Genomic DNA, 12,269 nt, shown 5'->3' on the forward strand with positions numbered 1-12,269 from the left:
AATTTATTTTTTTTAATCCGTTTTCCAAATGAATATTTTTTTTAAGTCCATTTCCGAATTAATTTTTTTTTTTTTGAATCAGTTTCCGAATTAATTTTTTTTTTAATCCGTTTTCCAAATGAATATTTTTTTAAAAAATCCGTTTCCGAATTATTTTTTTAAAAATCCGTTTTCCGAATTATTATTTTTCTTAAAACCCGTTTTCCGCATAATTTTTTTTAAAAATCCGTTTTCCGAATTAATATTTTTTTTTTTAATCCGTTTTCTGAATTAAAATCCGTTTTCCAAATTATTTATTTTTTTTAAATCCGTTTTTCGAATTAATTTTTTTTTTAAATCCGTTTTCCAAATTTATTTATTTTTAATCTGTTTTCCAAATTATTATTTTATTTTAATCCGTTTTCCAAATGAATATTTTTTTAAAAAAAATCTGTTTCCGAATTAATTTTTTTTAAATATCCGTTTTCCGAATTATAATTTTTCTTAAAACCCGTTTTCCGAATAATTTTTTTTAAAAATCCGTTTTCCGAATTAATATTTTTTTTTTTTAAATCCGTTTTCCGAATTAATTTTTTTTTTTCATCCGTTTTCCAAATGAATATTTTTTTTTTAAAATCCATTTCCGAATTAATTATTTTTTTTTTTTTAAATCCGTTTCACGAATTAATTTTTTTTTTTCTTGTGGGGATTATCTCGTAATGTTTTTTTTTTTTAATACAGAGACTGGTTTCGGGTCAGAGTTCATCACAATGGTGTCATCCACAGTGCTGGATATTCATCCATTTATTGATTTTTACTTTTCGAATTAAAATATAAAGATATTAAGGATTTGCAGTTGGCACAACTTTAACATGAGTGACGGACAGGTAAAGATGATACTTTAGTTCTAGAGGACACAGTCGTCATAAAGCATAGCTTAGAGTCCTGGTTGAATTCATTAACAACAACTACAATACTACGGCAAATTCACGGATACCTTTGGATAATAATAATAATAATAATATTAATGATGCATTGGATTTTCTTTGGTGCTTTTCACAGACACTCAAAGCAAAATTATTTCGGAAAACGGATAAAAAAATTTTTTATTCGGAAATGGAAAAAAAAAAAATTAATTCGGAAAAAGGATTTAAAAAAAAAAAAAAAATTTTCGGTAAACTGTTTTTTTTTTTTTTTTTACTGACTACAATGCTCCATCGTAGAATAGCTTTTAAAATATAATTTATTTTCAAAGTTAGAAGAAAAACATCATGGTTCAATGCCTGCTTAAATAATTTATTTTCCTTTAAAAAAACAAAAAGAAATATATATATATTTTTTTAAATTAGATAAAAGCAACTGTGGATTTAATTTGATCTACAGTGACTTTACTTTCACTGCTTGTACAATATCTATTGTTTTAGAGAACAAACCAATCATAATTTATTTACTTCCAAACAAATTTCTTCTAAAATCCATTAAATCATCCACAAACCAAATCCTTCAGGCTGTAACTACTTCATTCACTCTTAAATCACCAATAATCACATTTATTCTGACTGGTTTGTCATAAAGTTTATAAAAAGTTGATTGTGACGTCGGCGCAACAGTTGAGTGGTTGCCAGGTTGACTATTTTCCCGCAAATTGTGAGATTATAAAATAACTAACTTAGTGATGAAACAGTTTAACTTTGATTAAATGTGATATTTATGTTTTATTTGGATGATGAACGGATGGTTTTTGGGGCATTTCTGTGGATATTCAACATATTTCATGTGGGGAATCGACGGTTGTATCTGGCAACCAGCTAGAGTCAGGAACAAAGCAGTGAAATGGAGGACGGACAGAGCTGGATGATGACTACCGTTAAACTAGAAGAAGAAGAAGAAATATTATGGAGGGAAGTGAAACTGATTCTGTGATTCATTAATAACATTTACTCATTATAAAAAGCTACAATATCTGCTGACTCATAGAGCTGATATTTTATGAAACATGTTTGTATATATGGATCACTGCATTAGTGATATTGTATATCATCGATTTATTTCCTCATTTATAATGATTATTTTAGAAACAAGGGGTTAAAAGTGACAATAATGGGTCAACATATGCAACATTAGGTGGAAAAAGTGGTGGAAAGGGTTTATGAGTGCTGAAAATGTCTTTAGCGTGGAAAAAATGTGCAGAAAAGGTAATAAAAATTTGTTGGAGAAGTGACAGAAATGTAGCGAAAAATGCACTAAAAGGAGCAAAAAATATGGCAAGAAAGAGTGATGAGAATAGGTTAAAATATGGCAAGTTTGGTGCAGTTGCAGAATGCCCTTATTGTGGCAATTAAAAATAGAAATAAAGTGTAACCTTTTAAAAAAGAAACATTTTGGCTTTTCTTCTAATCTCATAAAAGTAAAGTTTGCAATCACAAATGTTATTTTAGAACAGTAATGATAAAGCTATTTATTAATAAAGTTCAAAGAAAAAAGAGCAGCTGTTAATGGATCTTCTTCATCCTCTAGTGTGTAAGTTCTTGACGGTGGAGATGCAGGAGGCGCTGGAGAGGACAGGTCGGTCCAAGGAGGTGCTGGAGTTGGGGGAGGTGCTGGACACGGGCAAGAATAGACGCAATATTAAATAGTACACGTTGTAAGAACAACACACTCATCAACCATAATTATCCTTAAATAGCTTTAGAATGCTTAGGATTTTAAAGCATTGCATCGTGGGTAGTTGATGATTTGTGTGTTGATGTTTAGGGAGACCCGTTTGACTGAGGCCGTGGACAACATCTGTGAACGCATCCTGCAGTACAGCGTTCACGCATAGAGGCCTGGAAGTCTACGCTACGCCAAGGTCAGTCCACCGCCTCATTGTTACCTTTAAACGATCCTCCACTGGTTTTACAAGTTTGGCCTAAAACCTTTGAAATGTAATTATTAGAAGATCTATGCCTAACCAAACCATATTTGTTTAATTATTGTTTTTTTTATTTGGCTTTCATAAATAATGATGCATATTTACAGATATTGTACATGATATGAGTGATAACACGTGTTATAAAGGCTATTTTACACAATAGGTGTGGCTACAGATTTATACTTGTTCGTTGGTGTACCATGGGCACTAAAAGTCTGGGAACCACTGATCTACACAACTAAAAAATACAAACATGTAGAGGCAGCTCAGTGGGAGCACTAAACAGAAACTAAAAAAGGAGAAGGAGATCAGAAACACAGAACATATAAAGAAGCATAAACTGAATATAGGTCATTTTTTCACTCCAGTGTATTTTGCCAGATCAGCATTTCTTTGAGAGAAATTGTCAGGTTTCCAGATGTTTATGTTTTGCCAGATTAAACTGATGCTGATGTGTTTTATTTTCATAGCATCATATGTGAGTGAGGGGCTTTGATAGATGACATAGTGGTACATTTGTATTTCTATGAGCATTTGCACATCTGTACGTCATAATGCACATGATGACAGTTAGATATTGGTGTAGTGAGTAAATGTATGTATATTACTGGAATGTGTTTATTCTTTTGCCATATTATAGTAATCCTGGGGTCGTGATGATGGGGCCCTTGAATATTGTTGCCCAGGGTACAGCGGTGTTAATCTGGCCCTGCCGTGAGGGAAAGGATGTTTATTTATGTGGAAATGTTCTTCTCACTCTCATCCTTGTCTGTTTCAAACACCGTCTAACCTGGTAAAAAACTACACAAATCATCACTGACTCCTACATCAGAGACACCAGTGCCTGTTTAACTTTAATGTGTCTATAAAGCTCTGTTTGTTTGTAGCGCTGCTGTGCTCTGTGAAAACATGACTCAGCTTTAATCAGCTTCACCTGCTCAGTGTTTAAACATCTCATCAGAGCTACAGAACATCTGGATAAAGTTGTTCTGTTGTAGATCATCAATACCAGTGATTGTAAAGTCTGAAACATCATAGATTATTGATAATTATTCTAGCTTCTAGTGGTGAAAAAACACTTCTTACACGTGATGTTTGCACATTTATTTTTGTTTAATCATTACGGTCTGGAATGATGTCATTAGGATTATTTAAATTAGGTTAATTTAAATTATTTTGATCAAAACTTAATCAATAAACCTGATCAGATTCAGTAAATCATTGATCTCTGAGGGTAAATATAGTGACATTAATGCTGTTCTTATACATCTTTATATGACATGAATAATTAAAAAGGAACAGTCAGAATAATCCATGTCACTACAACTAATATCTACCTTTTAATTGTATTTTAATCATTATTTTAAACATAGATTTTTGTTTAATTACAGTTTTCTTTTTTATTGGTATTTATTTTGTTTCCTCACAGTACAACTTATATCTTCCTTTTAATTGTTTCTTTCTTTTTTTTTTCATCCATTTTTGTTTAATTATGGGTTTTTTATTTTCTTATGGTCCATGTGGGCTCCCCATGTTGGTGACCCCTGATTTAGAGAAACTAAAAGCAGCACGAGTTGGCATTTTTTGAAAAAGCTGCTCAATGATCTAAAAAGCAGGCTGAATGCTTCACTCCAATAGGATGTTTACAGGCAGTGGGGCCGTGTGACATCATCAATCACCTGATTTCAAGATGGTGGAACACAGGTTCTTAAACGGTAAAATAGTCCCATTTTTAAAAGTCAATAAAATAAATTTGGTGCATAATAATAAGTTTTGTTTGGTATAGATCTTCTAATAGTATATTTCAATCATTTTAGACCTAACTTGTAAAAAAAAAAAAAAAGTGGATGATCCCTTTAAAGCAGGAAGTCAGTGTTTTGTTGGTGTGACTACAGGGAACCAGTCAGACCATGACCACACTAAAAAACCTGGTGGGTAATAAGTGAAAGTGGACCTGGGAATGCCGTACGAGCTGTGGGACCAACCGTCTGCAGAGGTCACCGACATGAAGAAACAGGTGGACCTGATCATTTAAAACTTTTAGACGACATTTATTTGTTTTTCTTAAACGTTAAATCAACACAAGAGTCATTCATAATAGGTAATAGTTTAGTGTTCTAAATAACATGTGTTTACTAATGCAGTTGTGTGTGTGGGTGTGTGTTCAGTGTGAGACCATGCTGGAGCAGTACGAGGACGTAGTGGAGGACTGGTACTTCCATCACCAGGACCAGAGGCTGGAGAACTTCCTGTGTGAGAAGCACATCCTGAAGACGTCAGAGCAAAGTGACAAATATAAAGAAAGAGCAGACAATGCAGAGTGGAATCAAAAAAGTACCGTATTTGAGAGTTAAACTTACCAAGTCTCCTGAGTGCAGCAGTTCCTGATTAGAACCACAGGAGGTGCTAAATGTACCAACTTAAAAAAAAAACAGAAAACCCTTGAGATACCAGGGGTTCTCAATCGAGACACTGGGAAGTGGTCGTCAGAATATTTTCTGAACATTTTGAGCCCATTTTTGCTTATATTTTTACACTTTTTTTCTGCAACTACACCAAACTTGCCATATTTTAACCTGTTTTCATCACTTTTTCTTGCCATAGTTTTGCTTCTTTTAATGCATTTTTGCGACATTGCTCCCATTTCTGACACTTCTTCATCAAATTTCAATGTCTTTTCTGTACATTTTTTCCACTTTCAAGACATTTTCAGCACTTATAAACTCTTTACATCATTTTTACCATCTAATGTTGCATATGTTGACCCATTATTGTCACTTTTAACCTCTTTTCACCATATTTCATGCTCATTTTTTTTTCTTCAATTTAACCACATTCATGATTTGTCATGCCCATCATTTGCCAGTTTAAACCATTTGTTCCAATATTGACACTTTGAAACATTTTTACCACTTTTTCTGTCTGTTTTGGCTGCTCTAATTTGTAAGTTTTAACCACTTTAGCTCCTCCCAGTTGACTCTCTCTGAGTCGAGCTTCCTTCCTGTTCCCTCGCCACTGTGTTCCCACAGGTGTTGGTTTGTTTTTATTATCCACACTGAGTGCACAGGTCATGTGACGGGTGACCCTGGAGCTGCTCCAGGGTCTCTGGGAGCTGGAGTCCACTCTCCAAAGCACTGGGTTTCTTTCCAGTGACGGCGCAGCCACAGCTGAGTTTTTTCCACCAGGCGACAAACCACCACGTCTGTGAAGAAGTAACAGAAGTCCTGAAAGTCCATCCTGAGAGAGAACTGGAGCAGTTAGCATATTTTGACTTTTAAAAAAGAGGACATTTGGACTGACCTCAACATACACAAAGTACTCAATGTTTTCGTGAATCTATTTTGTAACGGCAAAATATAATATAGTAAATAAATAAGTTGTTATTGTCCATAAGGTTTAAAACTAAATGTATCTCATTATAACAAATATTTGAAGACTGAAGTCACTCCCCTTTATCGTGTCTTATTACAATCTGTCCTTGAAAAATCTCATGTATACCTTCTTAAAATCTGTCATTCATTGAAACAATGAGAAACATCTAGAAATGAAAAAGAAAGGAAAAAAAACTCAGGGTTTACAGAATATTAAATAATCATTATATACACTTCAATAAATGACAGTGAAAGTTTACATCACATCGTCTAATGCTGACTGAGCATTATTCTGTCTGTTGTCTGTGGAGACGAGGAAATGATGAGGTCTAGACCAGAAGAACTTTCTACATTCTCCCAGTGGCTCCTTCAGTTTCAAATCCCTCTCTGAACCTCCATGGAGGTTTGATCATCCAGAATGATATTTATTAAATAAATCCACCAGTATTCACAGGCTGCCAAGTTTCACACAATGACGAGTGAGATTTTAGTGACATGATGCGTTCTGGTGAAAAAAACTTGGCTTTGTCCTGTTTTAACGTTAATTTCTACCTTCAGAATGATGTCATCACCTCCATGACAGTGGCTCTCCCTGCACTGTGGCCTCCTAGTGCTAGTTTTAATCAACCAGAAATTAGAAATGAAAACTAACAAGAATTTTGACAAAATACATTTATTTGTAAATATTTCATATCAACAACTGTCCATCATTTATCTGGGGACATGTCTCATGTTGTAGGTGTTTGTCACAGATGTTGATGATGACAGAGGCTCCCACTTAAAACACTGTGGCCCAAGGCAGTGCTACCTTTACCTCAGCTCTCCTTGTCTGCAACAGAAAGGACGTCATTAAAAAGATCATCATGTAAAAAACACTAAAACATCTTGTGATTTTCATCCTTTAAGTGATCACATGATCATATGCAGGTGTTATTATATTATAAAATGCTTTAGAAGCACCACTTCCGTCCACATAAAGCTACAATCTGGAATAACAGCTGTATTTTATACAAGAGGAAAACTTTATTCTTTAAAGATTGGATTGAAAAGGGACTATAATACATTTAATGGATGACAATGGTAATATTTACAATCATTGTGATTTTAAAGATAAATGTTCTCAGAAACAACATTCATTAGTAGTCAGGGCTATTCCTATTGCCTTGATTCATTTCATTAAAGGAATATTACAGTATTCATCAGTATCCACAAAGATCAATGAACTGTTCATTGGAAGTTATTGTTTTTTAGACACTGTTATTTATTAAACAATGTTTTCATCTTCAAGTAAAGAGACAAATAATATCTTCAAACTTTTAGAAAACAGATTCTATCAAAATTAAGACAAATATTTATCATTTCCTTTATTTCCTAAAATGAAATAGATTAATTTTAAAACAATGAATGATGTTTATCCATGTAAATATATTTTAATGATTAGGTTTAATATGGATGATTACAGCTCCATGTTTAGTCAAACTAATAATGAAAGTCAACAACACGTCTTTTTTTCCTGTTCTGTGGTGAAGAGGTTTTAGGAAAGAGTTGATGATTGGCTGCTCACACACACTGTGATACCTGGCTTTGATTAGCATTTGGTTACATTTGCTTTTATTTTGAAGGACAAGGATGTGGAATTTATATGTAGCAATTTGATGATATTTGGAAAACATTTGATACATAAATGTAATTTTTTAAAATTATCCCAAATGTTAAAGCTTTTAAAATTGATCTTAAAAATGTGTTGAAGTCATTGAAAACATTACAAAACAGAAGAGAAAGTTGTAATGTACCCCTGTTATTATTATTATTATTATTATTATTATTATTGCTGCTTGGATAAGTGGATTGGTGTGATGTTTCTATATGAATGTAGACTGTACAGACTGATCAAAAGACAATACACAACATTGACAATCATGATAGAAACAGAAAAAAACTAAACTTAAAACTAAAATAATTAATTTAACAAAAGGTTTAGAACAGACACATTTTACATAGTTTATAAACATTTTCAACTCATTTAGAAAATGTAAAAACAGCTTCATTTTAAAATATCTACATTTGTGTTTTACTAAAAAAAAAAACTTCATAAATCCATAACATATTTGTGTATTTATATGTACAAAAAAACTCAACTGTCTTACTATAAATATAAATATCACAAAACCAACAGTTACTCAATGTTAAACATTTAATGTACGAAATCACTACATGTGTAGATATTATTTAAAGAGTTTCTTGAGTCTTCAGCGAACACAAATATATCATTAGAATATTTTTACTGAAATCAGAGGGAATAACTTTTAAAATATAATTTATTTTCAAAGGAAGAAGAAAAGGATTATGTTTCAATGCTTGTTTAAATAATTTACTTTCCTTAAAAAATAAGTAATAAAACATATTCTTTTAAAAAAAATAAGGTAAAAGCAACTGTAGATTTAATGTGATCTACAGTGATTTTACTGTCAATGCTTGTACAATATTAATCTACAATATCTATTGTTTCTGAGAACAAACCAAACATAATTTAATCATAAATGAATCAACAAATTTCCTCTGAAATCTATTAAATCATCCACAGACCAAATCCTTCAGTCTGTAACTACTTTATTCACTCTTAAATCACCATTAAACACATTTATTCTATAAAAAGTTTATTGTGACGTCAGCGCTACAGTTGAGTGGTTGCCAGGTTGAGTATTTTCCCGCTGATTGTGAGATTATAAAATAACTAACTTAGTGATCAAACAGTTTAACGTTGGTTAAAGGTGATATTTATGTTTTATTTGGATGATGAACGGATGGTTTTTGGGGCATTTCTGTGGATATTCAACATATTTCATGCGGGGAATCATCGGTTGTATCTGGCAACCAGCTAGAGTCAGGAACAAAGCAGTGAAATGGAGGACGGACAGAGCTGGATGATGACTACCGTTAAACTAGAAGAAGAAGAAGAAAAAGAAGAAATATTATGGAGGGAAGTGAAGCTGAGTATGAGTAAGACGGACAGTGATGATGATGATGATGATGATGAAGGCTGCAGGAGGAAAGCTGTGCTGGAGGAGCTTCGTCATCCCGACCATGTGTGGGACGGAATGTTTGCTCCAAAGATGGAGAAAAGCGGAGAAGAAGAAACGGAGGAGTTTTCAGATGTGTGCTCTGTGAAGGAAGAGGTTAGAACACTCCGTGTGTTTCCATTCATTCACTCACTCACTCACCACATTCATCCGCTGTTACACACACACTGGAGACTAGTTTAACTGGTGACCCACTTCATTCACACTCACATTTCTCTATCAATATGTGACGATGTAAAGGTGGAACAACCTGTGTGTACTCAGTGGAACACAGAGAACAAACTACAGAAAAACACACTTTATGTTAATGAGCTAAGGAGTGGGCAGGGACCGTCTACAAAGTCACACCCCCAAAGGAAGCGTCAACAATATCACCAATAACCCTGTGGACAGTCTTTATTAGGGCTCTCTATTTACTACAGCAAATATAGTTAAGAAGATACTTTATCTGATTTATGTTTTCATAAATATCCAGTATTAATGTCATCAATTAGTAATAACTTAAAATAATAACTGTAGTACCATGAAAATAAATACCTCTAAGTACTACAGAAGAAATATTAACAAAGATACAGTTTATTATTTTTTATTTTATTAATATTTTATTAAAGTTTGTAAATAACCAATACTGTAATTAATAGTCATTTCATCTATTATCCTGTAAACCAGGTTCTCAACTGGTCTCACCCTGTGACCCACATTTTGCCACAGTTATTAAATCACAACCCACTTTTTTTTTAGAATTCAACCAACCAAATTTAGTCTTTTAAAAGTATCTGTCGACAACACACATGTACAATATTTTTAAAAATATAAATCTATATGTTTTCACAGCATGCCTATCGAAAGAAAAGTTTCTTTCAAAATAAAAGACAAGTCCAACATGAGAGACATTAACTTATTTATTTATTTAATTATTTATTTTGATCAGCTGTCCATGACCCACTTTTGGGTCCTGACCCAGGGTTTGCCCCAGAAAACGTGCTAAGTCTGTGGGTAGTGAAGCCCACAATGTTTAAAAAAAAAAAAAAAAACGTTAAAAGTTGAGAGGATGTTAATATCATGCAAAATAGTACATACAATAGTACATCTTATTTTTTAGGACTTGCAGAAAGTAATATGTTAGCATTAATTGGTCAAAGTTGTTGTCTGTTAATGGTTAAATAGTTAACTATGATCATCCCTGATTTAAAAGAATGTTTTTAAACTGTTTTAAAGATGTTTTTATCTCTTTTCTAGCAATGCATGTCTAAACGTTTTGATGGATCACAACAAGCTTTGGATCTGAACAGTATTCACACAGACACAGGTAACCACACCACATCTTTTGGCCTTAGATTATTCACAATGTTGACCACTTCCTTTGACATCTCAAAGGAAACACCTTGGATTGTGAATGTGTTGTTTTATATAGTGGAAGTATTTATCAATCACTGCTTTTTAAAACACAATCTAAATGGTTTGTGTTACTGGGTTAACAGGCTGGAAGCACCAGGTGATACTTTTATATACAGTTTACATTTTTAGTGGTTAGAATTATTATTCATTGATTACAGTTGGTTTCATAATGTATTATTATTATTACTTAAAATGTGGTTTAAATATTTAAGATCTTAAGAATTGTGTTGTTTCATTACAACGTATGACTTGTAATGATTAGGGTTTGGTGCTGAAACCTGGAACGAGAATGGGAGCAGTTCCCATGGAAACGCTAGTAAGTGGGTCCAATAAGAACAAAGATGTCGGTGTCACACATTAACTTGATACACATGACGTTGTTGTCGCTGCTCAGATCATTGATCAATGACCTCATTTCTAACCGTAGCACATACACAAAACACGGCCTGAAAGAAGGTGCGTGACATTATCCTCCATAAATAAATGAATGTGTGGGAAACGCTGATGTTAAGTTTATCTAATAATAGTTTATTTGTTGTTTTGAGTTAAATGTGTTAAATTTGACTCTGGAAATAAAAGGGCATTTTGATATTTTGAAGTTAGTTTAAAATAATGATTAAGCACCAGAAGCGTTGAAAAAGTAGCGAGTAGTAACCGATACCCAACCCTAGTAATGATGGAGCCCACCTGATGTTTGTCTTGTTTTTTAACTGCCCTAGTGATGCGTTTCCATCTGCTGAAGCACACACGACTGAATGTGGTGACGTTCCTCAACGAGCTGCCATAAACCCAGCATGACATCATCTCTTTCACCGTGGACGTAAACGCCTACACAGTGAGTTCACGTCTGATCTGCCACACACTGAGTTACATCATTTATGTTGTTCACTCTCAGCCAAACTGCTTTGTTTTCACAGAATACGCTGCTGTCATTCACAGTGGGCGGAGTCTTCAAAGAAGGTCAGTATCTTAGTCGTCATGGTTTTAAGAAGATCCACTGCAACTCATCTATTCTCACTAACGCTTTCCTGGCTTTTTCAGTTGTTGTAGATGATAAATCTAAAGAATCTACAAGGTTTTCATCACAGTTCCAGCAGTGGATTCTGGGTAGGTTACACACGTTAAACCAAAGTGCTCATTATCAGCTGTAGCTTCAGATAATGCTTGCCTCCACTAGTATGACTGGAATGAACAAACAGTAAATACTGTTTCACCACATGTGTTTTCTGTGTATTCCTATATTTACCTAATGTATATTTATTTGTCCATAAAATAAAATGATAAACAATAATGTTTTTACATAACAACCATTGTTATTGTAGAGATTACTAGGGATGGGCACCTTTCACATTTAAACCCATACTCATTACTCGTAAATCAGTATCGGTACTCAACGATACCACTTTTTATTACTTTTGTGTGGTAGTAAATATTAAATAATATAATCTCTAAATATTCCAGTTATTACCATATTTATTTCTCATATCAATAATAATAATAATTATAATAATAACAAACAACTTTAAT

General features: G+C 33.2%; 1 long non-coding RNA gene and 1 pseudogene across 1 annotated transcript; both read left to right on the forward strand.

Annotated features, from left to right (window-relative positions):
* The first annotated feature begins 2,474 nt into the window (after window positions 1-2,474).
* LOC114459255 (protein canopy 4-like) lies at window positions 2,475-5,474 on the forward strand (annotated as a pseudogene).
* A 3,904-nt stretch (window positions 5,475-9,378) lies between these two features.
* On the forward strand, window positions 9,379-12,038 carry LOC114459231 (uncharacterized). Its single transcript, XR_003673277.1, has 5 exons — window positions 9,379-9,440; window positions 10,584-10,653; window positions 11,462-11,577; window positions 11,660-11,702; window positions 11,784-12,038. It is a non-coding gene; the product is annotated as an uncharacterized LOC114459231 (long non-coding RNA).
* The last annotated feature ends 231 nt before the right edge of the window (window positions 12,039-12,269 follow it).

The sequence above is a fragment of the Gouania willdenowi genome, unplaced genomic scaffold, assembly GCF_900634775.1.
Source record: "Gouania willdenowi unplaced genomic scaffold, fGouWil2.1 scaffold_275_arrow_ctg1, whole genome shotgun sequence".
Taxonomy (NCBI): Eukaryota; Metazoa; Chordata; class Actinopteri; order Blenniiformes; family Gobiesocidae; genus Gouania; species Gouania willdenowi.